The 24,690-nt window shown below is 39.2% G+C and overlaps 1 protein-coding gene across 10 annotated transcripts in view; it reads left to right on the forward strand.

The window, feature by feature from the left end:
• The window catches only part of LOC120779091 (RNA-binding protein Musashi homolog Rbp6), a 463,019-nt gene that overhangs the window by 374,196 nt on the left and 64,133 nt on the right, over positions 1-24,690 (forward strand). The gene's annotated exons all lie outside the window — the stretch shown is intronic.

The raw sequence follows: 24,690 nt of genomic DNA on the forward strand, positions 1-24,690 counted from the left end.
CCCGCCATGTTAGTTTCTATCTCAACCCGCATACTATGACTAGTCAAATAGTTGGAAGCGAAAAGAATGCCTTCATCGGAATCCGTTAGGAGCCCTTAAGTCGCATAGCTGTTGTCAAAATCCTTGACCCTATCAAAACATTGGTCGCCTAGGAGTTTTTAGTTGTGGTTTTTGGTATGTTTTCCCACGAGCCAGCCGGAAAGCATTAGTCATCCGTTCATAGAACGGTGTGAGTTGAGAAGGCATTTTATATATCTCACCTGGCCCGGTCCTCGAAGTGACTGTTTGCGGCAAGTTATTCAATTACCCCTCACTGACCATTCAGCCATCAGCCGGATACTTCGACAATAATATAATAAATAACAATTCGTCCACAATAGGAGATGGGTCTAAAACCAAACGTTTATTCATCCATATCGCGATTGTGGAAATTATGAGGTGTCTCTTTTAGTTTGTAAAGGAATGTGCGTTCTCATTTGTCTTGCACTCATTACTATCACTTAAGCCCATTCGCCACGGCAAGATAACCATGAAGGAGATTATAGCCTGTGACCAAAACAAAAACACAGAAACTTCAAATTTAATGGGGAATGTTTATTATCGTACGAAAGAACACTCTTTGGATCTTATTTTTTGAAAGTTATCTCTTTCAAATATTGGCGGCGGCTACGTCTCAGATGTTCCATCCGTTGAGTCCAGTTTTCGCTGACTCGTTCGAGCATTTCGACTGGTAACTGGCGAATAACACGCATGATAGTTTGCTTCAAGGCCTGAATCGAAGCGCGATTGTCTGCATAGACTTTAGACTTTACATATTTCCACAGGAAAAAGTCTAACGGTGTGATATCACACGATCTGGGTGGGCAATCGACCGGCCGAAGACGTAAACTTATCTGCTCACCGAAGTGTTTTCTCAATAAATCCATTGAGTGATGCGATGTGTGGGAGGTGGCGTCATCTTATTGAAGCCAAATTTAGCCGATATCTGGAGCTTCAAACTCAGGCATCAAAAAAGTTGGTTACCATGGCGCGATAACGGTCGCCATTGACGGTTACGTCAGCATCCATTTTGCAGAAATATAGACCGATAATTCCAATGACAGCTCTTGAATCTCTTTAGGTTGCTCTTCGTCCCAAATGTGGCAAGTTTTCTTGTTTACATACACATTGAACCAGAAATGGGCCTCATAGCTGAAGAACATTTTCGAAAACGTCGTATCTTCTTGGATCTTTTCAAGAGCCCATGGAGTTAAGCAATATCGCTTGGGAAGGTCGAGTGGCCTCAGTTCTTGTAGAACCTTTATTTTGTACGCTTTCAATTTAAGATTATTTCCATACGTCAGTCCGAGCTACTACGAACGGCGCCGAGTCGACTCTCCACGGTATACGTGTACGCTCTTAGCTACGGCTGCTATATTTTTATCACAGCGTGCTGTCAAAAAAAGGAAATGGACCTCTACTTAGATCACCCGTTACATATAACTTTTAAATAAAATACCATTACCAATTTAAAATTTTTATTTTAAAATAGCATTTTCAACTTTTATTTGTTTATGAATTTCACGAAGGCTTTTTCATGCCAAAAGATTTTGTTTAAAATTTAATTTCATCATTGCTCATTTTTATTATAAAGAACAACAAGTAAAATACTCCAAATAAAACATACGCCATATATCAAGCCTTTTTCACAACTCCATCTCTTGACTGCATGGCTTCGTAACACTTTCGGTTGTTTTGTATGTTGTGTACATATTTGGTTTTTCAGTAATAACTGTTATTCGACTTATTAAAAGTTTATAACTTGCCAAGGTTATAAGTTCTGCCCTTAAGTTGCCTGAAATACAATGCAATCAATAGCAGCTGCGTTACCTCACTGCATACGCGTGGATTGTTGTCTGCCAGAACTATCGAAAGTGCCACAACCACAGATATTTGTTGAGTGCTCTCCTAGATGAAGCGTAGAGTCGTGCAAAGTGCTGGATTGCTGGATTGCCGGAGTGCTGAAGTGCTCTGATCAAGTGTCAATATGTGTGCGCATATCCAATTTATTAAGCTTTATCTGCAGCCATCCACGGCACAGTCCGCCACTCCGCCTTTGGCTGCCGCAGTCACCGCAAAAGGCTCTTAGCAAGCACCCTTACTGCCGCTGCTTTCGGTTACTCGGGTGCGCTTTCTTGCGTGCCATCGATTTCTACGCAAAGATTGCACACAGTTTAACATTAAATGCAAATGATGGCCATAAAAAGTGCCATTCACCAAGCAAACATTGCCACTGCGCTACTTTTCAGCCTGTTTGCTTGTACTTATTGTTGTTGTGTGGTGTCTTGGCAGTGGTTGGTTGCTGCTAGCGTCGCCGTTTCATTTCATGAGTTTGCTATTTTTACGTTTTCCAAACGATTAAAAGCCAATCTAGGCTGAATTTTATTGCCCGCTCCGTCTCTCGCTCTCTCTTTGTCTCTTTTTAACACGTTTCATTGTCTTATATTTGAAACTATGGAATATGCTCCACTTTTTCGGGTTCTAAAAACACAGTTACTGCACCACATACATATTTTATATTGGTTTGTACTGGAACGTAAACCATTGGAAAAGGTCGTAATAAAACTAATATATATTTATAGTTTTTCCCTCGAATTTGTTCTGTAGTGAGCCACTTTGTCTTTCTTAAACAAAATGCTTCAAATACCTAGAAGTTCCGGGCTTAGCTATATATATGATATAGCCCAGATCGGCAAACCGTTCCTGCACCTGCCGAGTTTTCTCATTCAAAAAGAGCAAGTGAAATTTTTTTAGAAGGGATTTTCGGCTGGCTTTCTCTAAATTTTCCGCAGAACCTTTCTCTGGAATCTTTCTTACGTTTCTTCAAATAATGCTGTGTTCTTCCCGATTTTTGCTAAAGACTTTTTCACATGATCTTCCACGAAAATCCTGTGAAGCTCAACATCTACAAGTTTCTAAAGCGTTCCAAAGTAAACAGGACTTTTTGAATCTAGCGCCATCTATATGTCGACTAGTGCGTTAGAATCTGTTATCTTTATCGATTGTCCAGTGAGAATTTCTGACATTTCATTGATAAGAAGTGAAGTTATTGCGTTTTAAGTGTCAGTATGTTTGTGTAATGCACCAGAAAATGTCTGCCCACGAAGCATTTCCAAGCAAATGGTTGCATGTTTTTTCGAGAAACTTGACTTTAGCAACCATGCCACTAGAACAACGCAGAACAGTAAACTATGAGTTTATTTTTCCTTTTTTTATAGTAAGAAGAAGCATCGACAGCCGGAGAGTGGGACTTTTATCCACTAAACCGAACCTACTCCCATCTCATGTCTCTCCCACGGGACCACTGGACAATGTATTACTTCATGGGAGGGAAGAGCACATTTAAGTCGCCTGTATTATTCGGACTGACTGACGCCTAATCTGTGGTAAATGCCTCAACTACGCTGACAGCTTTCCATTTATATAGAGGGCTCACACATAAGAGCAATCAAATTTTCTACCGTGAGTCTACCTCCATGTGTGGCTTTCATCTTTCCCCTTATACTTGAAAACCGAAGGCAATAATATAGTATGTGTGCAGAGTCTTCTATACACTCTGTATATGTCGGACAATATGCACTAAAGTCTTGACGATATTTGTTTAAATAGCTCCTAAAGTAGACATGACCACTGATGTCTATTTACAAATGCTCCTTGAATGTGAGTTTTTGGTCCACTGTAACACCAAGGTACTACAACACATTCACATTCTTTTATGGTGAGTGATATCTTGTCTTCAATTTTCCTGAAGTTTTGAGCAAGACTTCTGTATTCTGCTCAGCCAGCTATAGCGCTCATGACATTGTCATCCAGATGTTTCGCCACAGGTTCCATAGTAGTGGGTCTAAAACCAAACCTTACGGTACTCCACTGGAGATAGTATAACGCTGAGTGCTCTCGTCCGTGTCGACTAACAATATACTATTTCGAAAGTAACTCAATACATTGTTTATGAGATAATGAGGAGGTCGTATTTTTATTTACATAACCATTTGTTTGCTTGTTATTTTTCAAGAAATCCGCAAAACCAAACGCCGCAGTCGGATCCATATTCACTCGACAATGTCAGCTCTCACACATCATCTGAAACAACTGCATTTTGAGCAGTCAAAACATCGATTTAATGAGGCATCCAGCGCACACTTGTAGTCCTGACTGGCATTCGCGTACGAAGAAATTTAAAGTTTTTCGACACCTGAAGTGGAGGTTGATGCGTTCCAAAGGCATGTTTTGGAGATACCTCAATCAGAGTGGCAAAAGTGCTTCGACAAATGGCTCAAACGTATGCAAAAGTGTATGGAACTTAATGAGAATATCTCGGAAAACAATGCTTTATGATTTGTGATGCAATGATTTCGATGACTAATGTTTGTTTTAGCTCTCTAACCTCGAAATATAAAAGGCTTCGAAGTAAGCGTTATTTACAGCGACATATTTGGAATAATGTATAGTAGGATATTGCTCAGTTAATATATTGATTATAGTAAGATCTACAATTAATTATATAACAAAAGCCTAAAATGTGGCAAGTACTTTAATTTAGCTATACTTTCATATACATTAGGGTGTTCGTTATTTAGCAAGTTGATTTTTTTATGGCAAACTTGCCTTGACTTTTTATTTTTGGCGCTAAAAATAAGGATCCAGCATTTTATTCTTAATTTAAACCGAACGAGTATATAATTCTCATGTATATAACATGAATTTTTTTTAATATTTTGCATTAAAAAAGTACAGTTAGAACCTTGAGAGAATAATATTTTAGTACAAAATTGTTCGCTCTATAAAAAAGGTCTGGATAGTTTTTTCCACAAAGCCACTGATTCAAGCGTTATGCGCATTTAAAGCTATACATCAGCTGAACTGAGCATTCATACAGGTGACTTACATTATACATTCAGTGTAGCTCATACGACATGGTGTACCACAAGTACTTATATGAGAACAATACATTTCATGCATAAGTTCTGGTGCGTATAACTTTTAAAGGAATGTTTGTATGAAATAATTATCTAGAGCTTTTCCAGAGCGGAAAATTTTATATTAAAATATCATTCAACAAAATCTATAGCTTGATTTTCTGAGGAGAAAAAGTCTTTATTGTAAAATATCAAAAAATCCACACAAAATATATGGCAAAGTAAAATGCTTTAGACACTGTTTAAATTTAAAATAAAAATCACATTTACGTTGGAACACTTGTCAAATAAAGCACACCCTAATAAACATACAAATGCTGATTAAATCAACATTACGAGAATATTTGTCCAGCCAAATGTTCACAGGCATTCAACCAGTTGTGCAAAATACACGCATATACACACGCATACACGCACACATGCAGACATGCATGTATTTGCAATTGTTGTTGCGATGCTCTCGATTTTCTAAACTGTCTGGTCGATTGTTTACCAATCAAATTGTTGACAATGAGGCCTTCTCGGCTTATTAATTTTCAGAGCATTTTCCAAAAATTCTAAATGTGTTCGGCCCGTCCGACAATGAAGTAAAGCTCTGGCTGTTAGTTGCTAAAGGACTTAACTGGGTGCAATAACAGCACTAATTTGTTGGAATACACACTTGAGCTGCTGGATGTTTGCTCCTCATATTGTAATGTGCAAATTTGTTTGCACTAATATGGAGAGCAATGTATGTACAGATATGCTTTTCACTCGGTAAGAGGGAGCATCGTTGCTTTGGACAGGTAAAACTCGTAGGATATTAGAAAAGCCTAACAGCAACAACAATAAACAATAAATGCAGTTATTTGGAAGGAATGTGATCAATACGTGTCGTATTTGCATCACTTCGAAATTGTTTTTAATAGCTGCATAGATGGCAATCAACCAGCACAAAGCTTCTTAATGCAGCAAATCGTATAAAGGCAGCAGAGAATAGAAAAAGTTTTAGTGACATTTATGATTAATAAACTATGGGTCACATTTTGCTTTTTCACTGTGTTAAATATTGTTCGGAGTAGCCTATTTATAAACACTCATTCACTATACCATATATGTAGCTGCCATATAGCTGCCATAAAAACCGAACCATCAAATACAAGTCCTTGTACAGGCAACTTTTTTATTTAACGAGATATCTTCACGAAATTTGGATCAATTATTTCCTGGAGATAACCATACATTCTCCGAAAAAATTATTCAGATCGGACAATTATAGTATATAGTTGCCGTACAAACTGAGAGATCCAAATCATGTCCTTGTATGGAAAACTTTTTTATATGATGAAATATTTTTACAAAATTAAGAACAGATATTGTCTCGAGTCAATTATACAATCTCCGAAAAAATTATTCAGATCGGATAAAAATAGCGTATAGCGGTCATAGAAACCGAACGATCAAATACATGTCCTTATATGGAAAACTTTTTTATTTAACGAGATAATTTTACGAAATTTGGATTAGCTTTTTCCTGGAGATAATCATACAATTTCCGAAAAAATGATTCAGATCTGACAATTATAGTGTATAGTTGCCATACAAACTGTGGGATCAAAATCATGTCCTTATATGGAAAACTTTTTTATTTGATAAAATATCTTCATGAAATTTAGAACACATTTTGAATCGATGCAGCTATACAATTTCCGAGAAAATTGTAAAAATCGGACAACTATAGCACATAGCTTCCATAGAAACTGAACAATCAAATACAAGTCCTTGTATGGAAAACTTTTTTATTTGGCGAACTACCTTCATAAAATTTGGCATGAATTTTTGCACAAAGCAATGGTATAGTATACAGAGGAATTCCTCAAATCGGATGACTATAGCATATAGCTGCTATACAAACTGGCCAAGCAAAATCAAATTTTTCTATGGAAACTTTGTCATTTGTGGAAGTATTATTTATTGTATCTATTCTCCTAATTAATTTTTTTTTTACTCAATAATTTTTCGTAATGCATGCACTAGGCTATCTGAAACGGGGACATATGTATATGTAATGCGACAGTTAAAAACTTTTGCAACATTTCAATTTCTGCCACATTTTGCGGTCGCAAAATATTTAAACAGTGACCAACAATGCTCATTAATACGTTCAGGCCAGGCACACGCACACCACACGACGGAAAATGCTTGCGTCAAAAAAAAAGCGAAACAAAACATTTAACAAATATCTGCAACCGCAGCGAAGCGTAGAACGCGAGCGAATGTCGTTGAAATCCGCTATATTTCGCTGCATACCGATTCACGTGGTAATTATAATGGCCGCGTTAATTAAGCGCAGACGACCGCTCAGCAAACACATTCGCAAAACTCGGTGGTCGCATCTGCTTATGCACGAATGTGTGTTCGGCTTACAGCTACGAATCGCAGCGCGCAGCAACTGAGTCCCGAACTTCTGCGGGATAACGCAAAAAGATTTGGAGATTTCTAAGGCTTTAGTATATACGATGTTTTTTTGGTTACGTAACGGAGCCCCGCAGGATGGAGCTGACAGATCGAGGAGGCTGCAGGAAATGTAAACAGCAGGACATCAGGGAAACAATGGAGAACTTCTTGACCAATTGTCCCGCATTGGCGAGGCTACACTGTAAGTATCTGTGGTCTCCACGGTATGATACACTGAAGAAGTTATCGATAGTGAGGCCGCAGAGTCTGTTAAGAATCGCGTCAAGCGCAGACATCCTAAAAGATAACTATTCCTCTTGGACCTAGCATTTGAACTCCATCTGATATCGCAAAGGACCAAGAGTATACTATGCATGGCTTATTGACTTACCAGTTTAACCTAATCTAACTTACACAACGGACCGGCGCTCTTAGCTGTCGAAGTGCCTCTTAACCCAATTTAACCTAAGCTGACCTTCGCTCTGTGCACAGCTGTTGTTGTGAAGTAATTTTCACCGAAAATCCACTCGCGTTGCCCTTGGCTTTGGAATAGCCACTCATATCAGTAATAAACTTTTAAGAAGCTTTTGATTTCCGCTCTTCGATTTTGGTCTCATTAGTAGTCCCGAGAGTACGGGACTCGCGCAAACGACGCTACATTTCGTTTAACAGCCGCTATATGTGACAATGCTTGTTAATATACACAATTGTTGTTATTACTGTTGTTATTGTTGTTGTTGTAGCGCTTGTTGGCTACAGCTGGTTGTTGATGGCTTTTTGAAGTTGCCATGATTGCGGATTACGATAATAAATTAATGAATGCACATTAAAAATATAAATGGTAGCCACATGCCGCGTTGTCAGTCGATAGCCACCACACTGGTTGTCTGTCTTCTGTTAAGCTATGCTTCCCATAGCACGCCCCATATCCAGCGCCAACGCTCTGGCTGTTTAACGAAGGCTAATAGAATAAAAGTTTGCGGCCGAATAATGACAAAGCAAACCGGCGCTTGCTACATGCTGCCCGCTGTGGCCACACTGCTACTGGTGAATACTATGTATGGCGATGTGTGTTTGGATTTATGCTGCAGCATTGCTGTGCCACCACACCACTCCGCTTATCGATTCAAGTGCCAGCTTGCACCACGGCCTTAATGTGTGTAGGTGTTGGGCGGCTGTGCAAAGCACTTTTTAACTCATCAATTAACGGTAAAAACCCAAAATCTGCAGTGTTCGCTATTTTTAACCAGGCCAAAAATGCCTGACAACATTTTTAATACGATAATTAATACATCGAGTTATTGTTGTGGGCTGATGTATGTGACGTTATTGCAAAAACAGCAACACTCGGTTGTTGATTTTGTTATATAATACAATATATGCACGTGGATTATATTTACTTTCTCAATATCGCATCGTATAGCAAACATAGTTATGGTGAATACATATTTACACAGATTATACACCAAAATATTTAAAGAGGAAGGCTGTGAAATGTACGAGCCATATGCTTGCTTGCTGCAAACTAAAAGGAGCCGATGTGGCAGCAGTTTGAATTTTCAATTTAGAAGCTCGAACAAACTGAAACTTGACTGCTACAAAAGACAGGAGATCCAAATAGACTTATTCTTTTTCGTCTTTGGTGGCATAGACACCGCTTACGCGGTTATAACCGAGTTCACAATAGCGCGCCAGTCATTCTTACTTTTCGCCAATTGGAGATTCTAAGTTTGGCCAGGTCCTTTTTGAAGTGGTCTTTTCAAAGAAGTGCATGTCTTTCTCTTCTTCTGCTTGCCTCAGCGGATACTGCGTCGAATACTCTCAGAGCTGGAGTGTTTTTATCCATTCGGACAACATGGCTTGGCCAGCGTAGCCGCTGTCTCTTAATTCGCTGAACTATGGCAATGTCGTCGTATATCTTGTACAGTATTCGCCGTTACCAATGTGCAAAGTACCATAAATCTTACACAGAAGCTTTCTAGAAAACTCTTATCCCAGACTCATCAGATGTTACCATCGTCCATGCCTCTGCGCCATATAGCAGGACGAGAATGAAGAGTGGCTTTTAGAATTTGGTCTTTGTTCGTCGAAAGAGGACTTTGCTTCTCAATTGTCTACTCACGGATGATGGAGTTGCATGTAGAAGTTCAGGAAAGTTCTCTGAGCGCCATTTTTTTGGGATCAGAAATGATTCTCTTACATATGGTTCAAGCAGCTCACAACTTCCGGTCTTAAGCCTGGGTAGCCAAAAAACATCCGTTTGAAGTCAAGCTCAAATGAGAGGATGAAAAATCCATCCCCAGGACTGAGCGCTGGATTTGAGACCAGACACTTAAAAAACACCCCAAAGAAAAGATCAAAACTGCATCGGAAGAGAGACCAAATAGACTAGATACAAATATATAGGAGTATTATCATTAATCACATCCATTTACACTTTTTCTCCTTCTTTGTTACTACAACCGTGGGTTTGTCTGGGCTAAGACAGCTACACTTTGCCAGTTGCCTCTGTTCTTTGCGAGGTCTCGCCAATTGTACATCTTAAAAAAATTGAGATGGCCATTGGATACGTTGGCACCTTTGCTTCCGTTATCCACCCATCGGTCTCGAAACGAAGGAGATTCTCACTTGAGCATCATCTTCCATGCAAAAGACATTACCTAAACAGCGCATTCTTGGGATTTATATGCTCTTAACCATATCCATGTCACCTTACAGCTCATGCATTACGTGGTTCCATCTTCACCGATATTCATCGCTCACCTGGACGGCTGTAAAGATCTTGCAGGGAATAGTTATCTGTAATGTTCAACGTGCTCTGTAGCGGCAGAATTCTGCCGAGTTGACAGTCCTTGGCCGGAAAAAATCCGGGTCCGTTTCGATTACGTAGACCCGACTCTGCTTGTCATCGTCCCTGTTAATGCGTCGTATAATAGGACGGGAATAATGAAAGACTTATACATAGAGCGTAATATTTGCTCGTTGAAAAAGCGATCTACTTCTTAATTGCCTACCGATGCCAAAGCGGCACCTTTTGGCAAGAGTTATGTGTACTTGATTTCCTGACTTAGATTATTGGTTGAATTTATGTTGGTTCCGCGATATAAATATACTGAAGAAGATTGTTGAGAGACTTCTACTAAGTGAAGTACATCAATAAACTGAAGGAAGATCTGTGTACTTGTAAAAGTCGATAAGAGAAATGAGACGAAGGGTTCGAACTTTAGCCCTCTTTCAAAAGTGATTTGGGTCCGTTTTTTTCCGCTACTCTTAGAGTGAATTTAAACCAAGTACATTATTTGAATATATACATAACTGTTCCGGTATGTTATAAATAGCTGGCGGAAGTGCAGCGTTTGGAATTTATTGATACTACAGAGTTGCTTTGGACTGTAATCTAGGCCAAATTCCGTAAAGATTTATTGACAAACAAATTTTCCATAGTAGGACGGGTTTCCGATCGATCAGTTTGTATGGCAGCTACATATACATACATATGTATACTGTAGTAATCCGATCTGAACTTCTTGTCTTGCCATTTTATAACCAAAAGTCTTACTCCAGAAACACGTTTATAACTCTTCGGTAGAATATGCAACCAAGGATCGGTTTCGTAACACGCTTACTCTAGTGATCAATGCACACAGATAACGATATTGCTACTGTAGAACAGAGCATCGAAGAAGTACTGTCCGCCAACGCGCGCAACAATCGGAGTCCCATCTACTTTATGGAAGATTTTGCGGAAGTATCTTGGTTGGTAGGCTTACAAAATGCAACTTGTGCAAGAATTGATGCCGAACGACCATCAAACACGTCGCACGTTCGATGAATGGGCCCAAAATGAGATGGCAACAGAGCCAATTTTCATTCTTGGTGGAGTGGTGATATTTCACAGTCTATTATTGAGGCACCGATGCGTCCTCAAAAAGTCACTGTTTGATGTGCTCTATGGCAATTGGGACATACCTAATGACTTTTTCGTGTCTGATTGGACGGTTTTTGTTTCTTGAAAATTACTTGTATAAAACAACACACTTTATAATGTGTCGGCAAGACATAAAATTTTTAAGTGTATTCCTATTAATTTCCTTCCCTCCCTCTGAGTGGTAATAAGACAAATGTAAGATGGGACAAGCATACAAAATGCGTAAGCTTTAACGCACTTCCATGCATTAAGCGTAATGAACCAACAAACAGGAAATAGAAAAATCGAGTAAAAATAATAGTGATGGAAGACGAGGCAATCCCGAAACATGATCGAGTGCTACAAAAGTAGAAAATTACTGAACGTGACGTCATACACCGCCAATTTCAGCACGAACACGCTCTGTGCTTTTCTTTTTACTATGCCACGTGCTCCATGTCGTAGCAAGTAGACCGATGAGGCGTGAAAGTACAACATACATACATGTGTGAGTGTTATACGTAGACCCAGATATTTGCGTTCAGGGTCGCAATCCGCCAAACTGTTGAATGCTTGCAGAGCGGACATTTGTTTTTCGCGCTGTTACCGGCTAATTTTGGCGTTTCTTCGACGTTGTTACGAAAAAAGGTTTTATGCACCAAACGGTCGAAGCTGCAACTCTACCATTACCATTAAAAGGTCGTATAACCAAACTCGCGCCAGGCGCATACCAACACCGCTCGCATTCCACCAGCATGCCCGCCATAATCGTCGTTTACATCACCATTAACATCTGCGATGCCATCATAATATCCCGTGATGGACGTGCCATTCTCGTCAAAGTGGCATGCCACTACATGTACATATCCACATTCCGTCCTTAACACATACGCACACATATGTGCAAGTGCAATATTTTACTTGCATAAGGTACACATATGTGTGTGTGTGTTTGTGGGCACTGCAATCCACATATCTTGCTGACTTTTATGCACTCACTGTGCATCGCATCCGAATGATTCATCAAATGAGCGAAGTTACGTCGCTGGCGCTGATGTTTGATGACAACTATTATTGTTGTTATTGTTGTTGTTAATGACTGATGGTCGCATGGCATTTTGCGACTTGTTGGTGGCATCTGATGCATACCGCTCGGCTGTAAATTGATGTTGTTTTACGATGTTGTAAGATGCCAATAAACTGATAAATACGTTGCTTATCTCACACTGTTGCGATACTTAAGTATACGAACACGTGGAAGAGACTCTTCCGATGGAGTTTGGAAGTAATATTTGCAGTGGACTTTAACTGGTCTCATACAAAGCATTTTCACACTTGCCACAGAATAAACCCTGAACCATTCAGAAAAGAGTAAGCTCTTGCAACACGTTCCACCGAGCTCTTCAACAAATCGTTGAGAGAGGAGCAATTTATCCAATTATCCAATTTGCCCAATATCGGACAAATATAACATATACTCGTACTGTCATATAAATTAAACGATAAAAGTCATCTTCTTGTATGGAAAATTTTTTCGTTTGACCGAATATCTTCACAAAATATGGCATGTATTCTTACTTTAGGCAACACGTGGGTTAACTTAGATTAAGATATACAAGGAGCGTTCGAAAGTAAACAGGACTTTTTGAATCTAGCGCCCCCTGGTGGCGTCATCTATATGTCGACTGGAGCGTTAGAATCTGCTATCTTTATCGATAGTCCAGTGAGAATTTCATGACATTTTATCGATTGGAAGTGAAGTCGGTTCGAAAAAGAGCTTCGAACAAAGAGCCAACATTAAATTTTGTTTTCAAATTGGTAAAACTTTTACCGAAACGTTTTAATTGCTGAAACAAGTTTATCGAGATGATTGCCTATCGCGTAGCAGAGTTAACGAGTGATTTCAACGTTTTCAAAGTGGTCGTGAGGACATAAATGACGATCAACATGTGGGCCAATCAAAATCCTTGATCATCGGAAATTCCATCGAAACTGTGCGCGAATTCATCAAAAATCAGCCGAAATCATTATTGAAATTCATTGAAATGGAACTGAATATCTCCAAAACATTGATTTATCGCATTTTGATCGAACATTTGGGCTTACGAAAGGTGTGTGCACGGTTTGTTACGCACAAATTGACTGACGTCTAAAAATTGCTCAGAATCCAACATTCCATCGACGCTTGTGACCGATTATTTGACCAAAAATCACATTTTAAGGTCGATCATAAGTAGAATATGTCTTGGATAGCATAGAACGCCAGTCCTTTGTGACGCCTATAAATTTCTATATACTGGATCCTAAAAACCCTACAGGTCGACAAACTGGTCGTGGACCTGTATCTGCTAAGCACACGGGAGGTCCATTGGTCAAGTGCAAGAACGCAAGACACCAATAGAGATGCAGTTCGATCCCTTTTCGATGTGAGCGGGACAAGGGTGCCCCCTCTGGCAAGCTCATCGATTTTGCAGTGGCCATCGATTCTGCTGTAAACGCGTCAACAAAAGAGACTGAGGATAAAATAGATTGACGCTGTCTATCTTTGGCCGTACACTTAGCGTGTTGGGCGCTAATATTGCAGCTCTGCTGTTGAAGTGAATGCTCACACCTCCAACTTGGCAGCAGTGCATCCAACGCCACAGTAATTAGCCAGCAGCCACTTCTGTCTGAAAGACACTACGGGAGCCCGGTAGCCTAAAGCTAAGATTTACGCAAAGTTTCCTACAGAAAACTCTCCCTTCAACAATCTATCTTAATTTTGCTCATAAGTGGAAAAGCTCACTGCGTTCTCCCCATCCACATTAACCTCGCCAGTATATAAAGAGTGGAGAAGCCGCCTGACTAGTCTCAGCGACGCAGTGCTCTTCTCCAGCAACTTATCCTTTTTACACGTTTAAACTTTTCAGAAAGTGTAGTCTTTTCGATCGCCCTCCGCCAGATAAATACGCCATTAAACATAATTGGCTTGACTACAGTTTCGTAGAGCAAAAAAAAAAATACTTTTAGTGAGAGTTCTCACCTTTTCCCATAACTCCTCTACGGTAATTTAAGACAACTGATGCCTTCGTTATTCTCTCCACAATACTTGGCCTCCATGACAGCTTTCTATCAATGATAGACCCTTATTTCACCTTATCAACAGATTGAAGACAAGAACCTCCGAAAGAAGGAGACACCTTAGAGATCTTTTAGCTCCTAGTAAATAAAACCATTTCAGTTTTACTTTAATTGACGGTTAAGCCATTTCTATTCGCCAAGTTGGGTACCACGTTAAAAAACCCGTAAAGAATGAGTTTCGCGCGCTTCGCTCAACTTATGGTCAACATAATCGGCCTACTGAACAATCTATACGCAATACCATCACCCATCTTGACACCCAGCATTCATAACTGGATAATATTCGACCGAATAGAACACGTCCAACATGCAGTGAAGAAAATATTGCCGTGTATACAAAGACAGTGGATTCATCGCCGTTCGCAGCAACTCGGACTGAAATATTAAACGACTTGGCAAATTCTACGTCTAGATCTTAAATTGAAAGCAAAATAAAGCTTGTACAAGAATTGAAGCCACTCGACCTTCCCAACCTACATCGCTTCACTCTATGGACTCGTGAAAAGTTCTAAGAATATCCGAAATTTAATCCAAATTTTGTTCAGCGATGAGACCCACTTCTGGCTCAATGAGTATGTAAACAGGCAAAATTGCCGCATTTGAAGCAAACAGCAACCTGAAGATACTCAAGAGGTGTCATTTCATCCAGAAGAAAGTTTTGGTGGAATCATCGGTACACAAAAGAGATAACACTTTGGTGAGCAGATAATTTCAAGTTTTGCTCGGTCGATTGGCCACCAAGATCCCATGATATCACACCGTTAGACCTGTTCCTTTGGGGATATATATAGCCTAAAGTCTATGTAGACAAGCCCGCTCCTACTCAGGCCTTGGAGCAAAACATGACGCGTGTCATACGCCAGTTACTAGTCGAAATGCTCGATTGAGTCATCGAAAATTGGACTCAACGGCGCGGCCAACATTTGAGAGAGATAATCTTTTTTTCTTCATCTGATATGTGCATACTTTTATGAAAGAGGAGGACTTGACACCATTATTTCTTTTAGCTGACGATAGTATTGCATATATTTGAAGGTAAACATAACCTAACTAACAGATTTTGCATAGCAAGCGGTTGAGCACACACCGAAAGAACACCCAAAAACCCGATTTGCTTTCGTACTGTTCCGAACCCAACGAGATGCCATTGTTTTAACAGTTTTTAATGATTATGTTACTTCCATTTCCTTCCATATCTGAGCTGTTATTTTGTGCCTTATTGCGCACATGCTGTACATAATCATCGAGCGATTTTCCCATATTTTCTTCAGAGTTTACCACAGCGCACGCACACAGACACTGCTGCAGCCCTGAACAGCAACAAACCATCAGCCGCGCGCGCTCGCTTTGCCCTTTGTCTATAAGCCCAGCCGCACTATATGCTTTATTGTTAGCGCATTCCTTTGGCATATTCCGCACGCGTGCCGCAAATACCACATTTGTGTTGCCATCATCGTTCTTATGCACTGCCAGGCAGCGACAACTGTGCTGTTGGCGCAGTCGGCGCCGCAGCTGCCGCATCATTGTTGCATCTCATTTACACAGTCGAATGGCTGATGCGCTCAAGCGGCAGTTGTCGTCTGTCGTCGCAACTCGCTCGCCCTTAGCCACTGGAAAACTTTGTCTTGGGCTCCCTTCCGGCTCAAGCGTCCCCTCAGGGTGGGTGTGGGTGTGAGGAGCAGTTGATGGCGCGCTGTCGTCGCGCGTCTGTAACGTTTCTTATGATTCAATGTGCGCCGCAAATAAAAATGTTGAAAGAAGGCAAAATAATGCGATATTATTTTCAACTTCTGTGCAACTTGTGGCACACTTCCGTTGCAGCTAGCAAGCATTCAGCCGAGCACTAACTACAATAACAATAGGCATTCCCTGCGCTATGTACAAATGCTTGGTTTTGGTTTCAAATCTCACAGCATTCTTCAACAAGCCGTTGTTTTTGTTATTATTGCGCAATTTTCTGCGTAATATTTTCTCATGTTTTGTATGTTGTTGTAGCTTTGCGTGTTTTTTTGTAACCTAATGTGCAGCAATTTTGTTGTTATTGCAGTCTTTGTAGTTGCTTGTTTCCTTCCGCTGTAGTTATTTTCTCAGCTGTTATCGTGTGTACCGTTGCAGTATCAAAGCGTCTTTATAATTGTTGTTGCTTTTGAAATTTCTTGCTTTGGTTTTCTCCTTCAATGTTTACTACTCGTTTATCTGCATTCTCAATCAAATTCGTATGTATTCAAATGTAACGTTAAAATACATATCTACATTTTTGTTCTGCTACTTTCTACCCTTGTGCTGACCAAGGAAATGAGTCTGCATTTTAAATTCAACGCACACTTAAGATTCTCAAATATGCAAGAATTTTGCTGGCATTTTAAATGTATACATTCATATATATGTATGTATTTACAAAAATAATAGCCATCTTCGATTCGCCACTTCTTTGCTCGTTTTGTTTGAGCTCTGCTCTCTCACCAAAATAGTTATACAGCGGAATCAAACACAAGAGAGAATTTGGAGGCATCATTAAAAATGTATGAAATTGAGTAGAAACAATTGAAGAAGAGGATCAAAATTCTTATGTGTAAATAAGATTGAAAGGGTCTAGCGTTAGTAATGACCACATTGTATTTTGTTGAAAATTTTGCAAAAACCGAGAGTTGTCGACTCATAATTCCTTTCTATTTTTACGAACAGCTTCGCGCAGCCGACTCATAACACTTAAATAGTATTCCTTATGGGTATGTGTGGCCAGTTGGAAGGAAATCGGTGTCCATCATACCTCGATAATCGAAGAAAACTGTCAACACAACCTTGATTTTTGACCTGCTTTGTCGTGGGTTTTTCGGCCCACCTTTACCACGATATTCGGCCGATTGATAGTCTGTTTCCGGGTCGTAAGCATAGATCCAAGACTCATTGCGAGTAATAGTGCGTTTCATGGCATCCCGGTAGTCGAAAAGCAATTTCACAGACCTTAACGCGCAATTTTACAGACCTCCCGGTAGTCGAAAAGCAATTTTACAGACGTTAACGCCATGTTGTTTTTAGAAAAACTTAAGCGATTTTGGAACCAATCGTGCTTTCGCTGCTATTAAGTAAGCACAAATGATACTTGTATTTCGAAATGGTTTTCACTGATCCTTCCGATATTCCAGCAATGCCAGTTTAATCTTTGATTGTTAATCGCCGATTCTCAAGCACCAATTCCTTTATCACATAAACGTGTTGATCATCAGTTGATGTTGGTGTCCGTCTTGAAGGTATGTCGTCGTCAACGCGTTCTCGAATAACTTGTGCCAAATAAAACCATTTGCCCACGGCAAACTATTGTTTCAGAAAGCCCTTTCCAACATTCTGGACGTGAGATTTGGCACAGATATCACTGACAACCTCACAACCTAGAAAAAAAATGTATTGACGAATATGTTACCACGCGAAAATTAAATTTAAAAATCTTACTGTTTTTTCCCACTGTAGTGTATGAAGGGTAAAAGTAGAATTGATTCGCCTCAACTAATTTCTGGCATACAAATATATGTAATATCATCAGGAAAATATTCTCTATAAATTTCATTTATATATCTCACACAGTTATGTGATTTTAGCTGACGAGCTTGCCCGCTCTGCAGCTGCCTCCAGAATGGTAGGACCGGAACCATGCGTTGTGGTTGGCCGCAAGGTGAAGAGAGTGAGCAGCGAAAATTATTGGCACCGCAACAATGGCATGCGTCAGGCAAAATTGCCAATGATCGGTTACAAGCTAACTAGGTTTAGGATTGTAATTAAGCTTCCGAGGGACAAATGCCGACTAAATGTTTCGTTTTACACTGGGCATTGTAGCCTCAAGCGCACCTATTCAACAAGGGTAGAGTGGGCGGTGCCACTCCCATTGTCCAATTTTGCCACCAGCTGCAAGAGGTCCTCATGTGCCATTCTGGATATCAAATTGAATATCGCACTTAATAAGTTTTTAATAAAAAGGTTATTTGAAGAGTGGGCGGGATTATCATCCATATCACCTGTATTCACACTGACGTAAGAGTTGTAAAAAGGACTCACCCTTTGACTGTGACAGCTTCAATGGTTCGGGAATTATACTCATTAAATCTATTATGGCCGGAGTCGCGCCCACTTTTTACAGATTTTTAAACCACAGGTGCCCTTCTTTATGCGGTTTGTTTTACCAAATTTATAAATTTAATATTTAAGAGGGGTTTTTTGGAGTGGCAGTGATCCGATTACGCCTATTTACAACACCGTCCTACCCATTTGACCAAGGAATACGTATATAAAGATTCATGATAATAACTTCATTTTTACTCAAGTTACAGCTTGCAAAGACAGACAAACGACCGGATTCAACTTGTCTTGAACATATTGGTGTACCAGTATGAAGTGAGCGGTAAGATAACACTTAATGTTGAGGCCACTCGTATATCTTTTCACGATGAATTGGCAAACTTTACTGAAGATAAATGTCTAAAGATCGGAAGAAAATATGGCATGGTTGCTGTCCCTATAGGTCTACATACTTTTGTAGCGTCGAAAAACCTTTTCAAATGAATTGGTAGGGAACATTTGTTGTGAACGAGTCTTAATTTTTTTTCGTTTCGTTGGTATGTCATCTGTCAAATATATTTAATAACCTTACAGTCATTGGACAAACAACATCACATTTTTTCATGGTGTTGAAAATGTCAAATATTTTACCGAAAAATTATGATTTGAGGAAATCATTAATTTTTTATTTCCATTTGAGGAAAAGTGCTGCAAAGTCACAGCCAATCCTTGTCCAGACATATAACGATCATGCTCTATCAGAAGCAACATGGGAAATAATGGCTTCAGCGTTTCCAAGTTAATGATTTTGATGTGGGAAATGAAAAACGTGGAAGACCACCAAAAAAGTTTGAAGACGCCGAACTGCAAGCAATCTAGGATGAAGATGATACTTTGAGTCAAGAACCAATCGCAGCAATGTTCAATGTTGCACAACAAAAAAATTCAGACCGTTAAAAGCTATGAAAAAGATCCAAAACTGTGGAAAATGACTGTCACATGAATTGAATGAAAGACAAATGGAAAACTGAAAAAAACACTAGTGAAATTTTGTTTCGAAGACACGAACGAAAATCAGTTTTACATCGAATTGTCACTGACGATGAAAAATGGATTTATTTTATGAATCCGAAACGAAAAAAATCATAGATTAATCCGGAACAACCATCAACACCGTCTGCGAAAACAGATCGAAGCGGTATGACGGCAATTCTCTGTATTTGGTGGCATCAGAAGATATCAGGAGCTTTTAAAACCTGGTGAAACTGTTAATACTATTCGCTACAGACAACAAGTGATCAATTTTAACCATGCATGGATAGAAAAGCGACCTGATAATTTGCATATAAAGCGAAATCGGTTCAGGATATAATCAAAGTACTTGGCTGAGAGTTGCTACCCCACCCGTCGTATTCATCAGGCTTGATCTTAAAAGCAACCTTGAATATTTTTTTACTTTCTTTTTATATTTAATTTTCACAAAAACCCTATTTAAGGTAGATAGAATTAGCAAGAGAACAACTGATCTATAAAATAGTTATATACATATATATAGTCAATGAAGTTAATAAATTTAGAGTTTGTTTAGAATGTGGAATCTAGAAGCAGTACCTTGGGGCCTAAGTAATATGATGGAAGAACTATTTAAATTCATTCTTCTACATCCTAAATATACTTTACATACAGACTTACCGAAAATAAAATGATTCTCAACAAAACCGCTAGCAGTAGCACTGAAAACTCTTCGACCATTGTCATCCCACGTTTTTGTCTACAATATAAAAATCTTTTTAATAAGTGTTTCGTTTATGAATGAAGTTGACTACAACACTACCAACAATGTTGTAAGGAACTTGTAGTCAACAGTAACAGCTGCTACCGCTTTTCTCCGCTGCTTTTCCAGCAGATATAATACATACATACATATACTCGTAAAGATTCGGAGCGACAGTTGATGTTGGTCGACAATAAAATTTCATATTCTCTCCACAGTTGAGTGAATGCGCTGTCACTGCGAATAATCTAAACACAGTCAAAAGAACACGCAAAGTACGGAAGACAGTGTACTTCCTCAACTCCAGCAGAAAAAATGTAATGAAACATTTGTGCGCATAAAGAGAGGAAAAAGTTTCCCGTCGTTGAAACACAGGTGGCAAAATATGATATATTTATCGCATTGGTACATATACATACATATGGTACATATATATATTTGAATATTACACTTGGTTTGCATGCACTACAGATGATATTTAGCCGATATTCAGAAGAAATATTTTCTAAGATTAGTATAAATATGTGCTACTCTTTTATATATAACTCTCCCAGAGGTTAGAAATTTATTAATGCAAAGCATTCTTAGAAAAACTACATAATGATTTCATTTATATTATTTCAAGAAAACTTGTTCACTTAACTTCAATAAAATGCCAGACATATTGATCAACATAAACAGTCAGTTGGAAAGAAGAAGCATTGGTCAAATTTAAACCACTGTATATTGACCGATATATGTATATGTTTTCAGTCAACTATAAATTCGAAAATCTTTATGTACATTCGAAGCAATTATGTATGGAACTCGATTTCTTTTGCTTGGCAACCACGGCACGCTTGCAGAAGTCTAAATGCTGAACCCAATTTTCGACGCTTTTCTACCATAAATCGGCATGTTCGATATTTGTACGAAGTTCATTAATCGATGCTGGCTTGTTGGCATAGACCATAGACTTGACGTAGACCCATAGGAAATAGTCTTACGGCGTCAAATCGCACGAACGATGCGGTCAATTGACTGGGCCATTTCGTTATATAACCCTTTCATCAAACTTGCCTTTCAATAAATCGAGTGTGACATTCGCTGTGGGGCTCGCCTTGCTTGCGCCGTCCTGTTGGAACCACATATTGTCCATGTCTGTAATATCCAATTCGGACCAAAAATATTTGGTTATCATTGAGCGGTAGCAATACCCATTCACAGTAAAGTGCCGGTCTTGATCATCACGGAAGAAGTACGGTAAAATGACGCCGCCAAGCCCATAAACGGCACCAAACCATAATATTTTCGGAATGCAATGGAAACTCACGGAGTATGTGTGGATGGCTGCCTGACCAATAACGCATATTTTTCTTATTGACAAAGACTTTCAGCCAGAAATAAGCCTCATCATTCAAGATGATGTTGCTCAGCCCGATTCACGAACTTACAACGATTCTGGTGGTCAAGTGGCGTCAGTTCCTGCATCAATTTGATCTTGTAAGGATGTAGGCTAAAATCTTTTTGCAAAATTCGCCACGACGACGTCACAGAGATACCCAACGCTTGAGAACGACGTGTGAGAGACTGATTTGGATCTTGATCAATTGATGCGCTAGCGGTGCCAATGTTCTCAACACTGTGGGCACTTCTTTATCTCACTGGCATGGAAACATTTTGTTCTTTGTCTGTGGATTCAAATATTTCCACTAAACGCTCAATTTTTGATCTGACGGGACGACTATGACGACCATAAAGTGGACCTAGCGCTCATAAAGTTGAGGCCACCGACTCCGAATTTCGATAGTAAATTTTTATAATTTCGACTCGTCGTTGGATCGGATATCTTTCCATAATGAATTGGCAAATATTACTGAAGAGAAATGTCAAAAGAGCTGGAAAAAATATGTCGTCGTTTTTTGTCCCTATTTTTATAGCGTCCTTATGAAAGGAACCGATAGTTTCCAAAAACAAATAAAGCATACAAGTATATTATTTATAAAAATGTTGGGCGGAGTCGTTCTAGTCATGTTCGTCTGTCTGTATGTACGCTAACTTGTCCCTCAGTTCTTGAGATATCGATCTAAAATTTAGTATCCTAACTTTTCTCACCAAGAAGCTGCTCACTTGTCGGAACCGTCAGTACAAACGACCATAACATATCTTCTTAAAGGATGGGGTCATGTGTAGAAGTTCACGCAAGTGAGGAAAGTTCTCTGATCGCCATTCACTTGGGAGTGGCCAGAAACGATTCTTTTACATATGACTCAAGCAGCTTACGACTTCCGGTCTTTGACCAAGTATCCTCTGGGTAGCCTAAGAACATCCGTTCAAAGGTGAGCTAAAGTGAGAAGGCGAAACATCCCCTGCATAGGGTTGTGCGCTGGGTTTGGGACCCGCCACGTAAAAAGCCCACCCCAATGAAAAACGACAAACAGCCTCGGATGAGAAACCCATCTTTTGATGACCATAACATATAGCTACCATAAAAATTGAGCGTTCGTAATCAAATTAGCGTACGGAAACCTTTTTCATTTGACAAGATATCTTAACGAAAATCGGCAAGCGTTGTTATCAAGGGCAGCGGTACAATATGCTCGAATAATATTATTCAGATTTGAGCACCACAGCATATCGCAACCATTCAAATACTTATTTTTGCTTTCCACACTAAGTTTGAGTCATTGCTAAGAACCGTTTGAGCGAAAAAACCTTTTTGATACACACAAAAGCAAACCTATGTTTCATACCGAAAACCACGCTGTTTTTAAAACTTTCTAATGACATACAAAACTCCATTAAAATCACTCAATACACACAAGTTGTGAGTGTTGTCCCTTCATTTCGTTCATTTCGTTAGTTTAACTACTATTAACCCACTCTTAGCGGAAAACTTTTTCATTATCGCCATTCAGGCAATTTGCCACCGAACCCACCGTGGAGTTAACCAGCCATCAAGCTGCTGTCCACTTAATAACAATATAGCAGTTTCGCGACCAAGTTTTTGAGTGAATTTCAGTGTTTGCAGCGCAGAAATATTCGCCATCAATATGATTAATTCACTAATCAATTTTCATGCAATTACGAAAACTTTTCTTCTGCGCTTAAGTACACATTGCCAATAGTTTATATAAGTACTTACATGACCAACGCTGTAGCAGAGCGGGTTAAGTGACCCGTGTGTCAAAATATCGACTGGACGGCTAAATATAATATTATGTGGTTACATAATGAATAAAGCTGCTAAAAAAAAACTAATTCAAGTAAAATGGTTTTAGTTTGTATTAAATATAGCAATTAATTTTCGATAATTAGAAGCGATTCGATTTATTCGTGCTGATGCGGACGTACACTCAGCGCTAAAAAGCAGAGAGATAATAGATACGTTTACATACACACGTTTATATTTATACCAAAAATAAGAAAAAATGCTAAAACCCTTTACAGGTATACTTTTTATAGCACAAAAAGGGTATAGAAATATTTTTATTTTGATTTGGTCGACCAGTTTGTATGGCAGCTATATGCTATAGTTATCCGATCAGAACAATTTTTTTGGAGCTTATACCGTTTCCTTGGATAATAATCCACACCGAATTTCGAGCAGAGATCTCATCAAATAAAAAAGTTTTCAATACAGGGACTTGAGTTTGATCGATGAGTTTATGACAGCTATATGTTATAATAGTCCGATCTAAGCAATTTCTTCGGAGGTTGTACCGTTGCCTTGGATAATAATATATACCAAATTTTGTGCAGAGATCTTGTCAAATAAAAATGTTTCCATGCAGGGGCTTCAACTTGATCGATCAGTTTGTATGGCAGCTCTATGCTATAGTGATCCGATCAGAACAATTTCTTTGGACAATACAGCGTTGCTTTGGTTAATATAATAATATGCCAAATTGTGTGGAGATAGCTCGTCAAATGGAAAAGTTATCCATACAGGCTCTTTAAATATCTCAAAAACTAAAGGACTAGTTCGGGTATATATGGGCGGACAGATAGAAGGACATGACTGACCATTTATATTATATATATATATATATATATTACAGTCTAACCGACGTTTCCTTCTGGGTCCTACAAAGTTCGTACCAAACTTAACATACCCTATTCAGTCTATAATGAGTGCTAGTGGACTAGTAAGTCACTTTTTAAACTTGAAATGGTTGTAATAGAAAGAGCGTAGCACTAATTAAAGAGAAGAAGACAACTGACAGCTGCGCTGAAGTATGGAATCGAGCAGCAGTAGCAGCGTACGGGCACGACTCGGAGCTTAAACTGTATTCAATGGCCCATACTTTCCCAATGAGAGCTGAGAGTAGTTATTGTTGCTTTTGTTGCCTAGCAAGTTGAGGTATTATCAGTTATTTGGAATAATGGGAAAAGTTTTCGCAGCTGCTGAACTTGTTGACAACGAACACGAAGCATGTTCATATAACAGCAACAAAAAGTGAGCC

The sequence above is a fragment of the Bactrocera tryoni genome, chromosome 5 (assembly GCF_016617805.1).
Source record: "Bactrocera tryoni isolate S06 chromosome 5, CSIRO_BtryS06_freeze2, whole genome shotgun sequence".
NCBI classification, from domain to species: Eukaryota; Metazoa; Arthropoda; class Insecta; order Diptera; family Tephritidae; genus Bactrocera; species Bactrocera tryoni.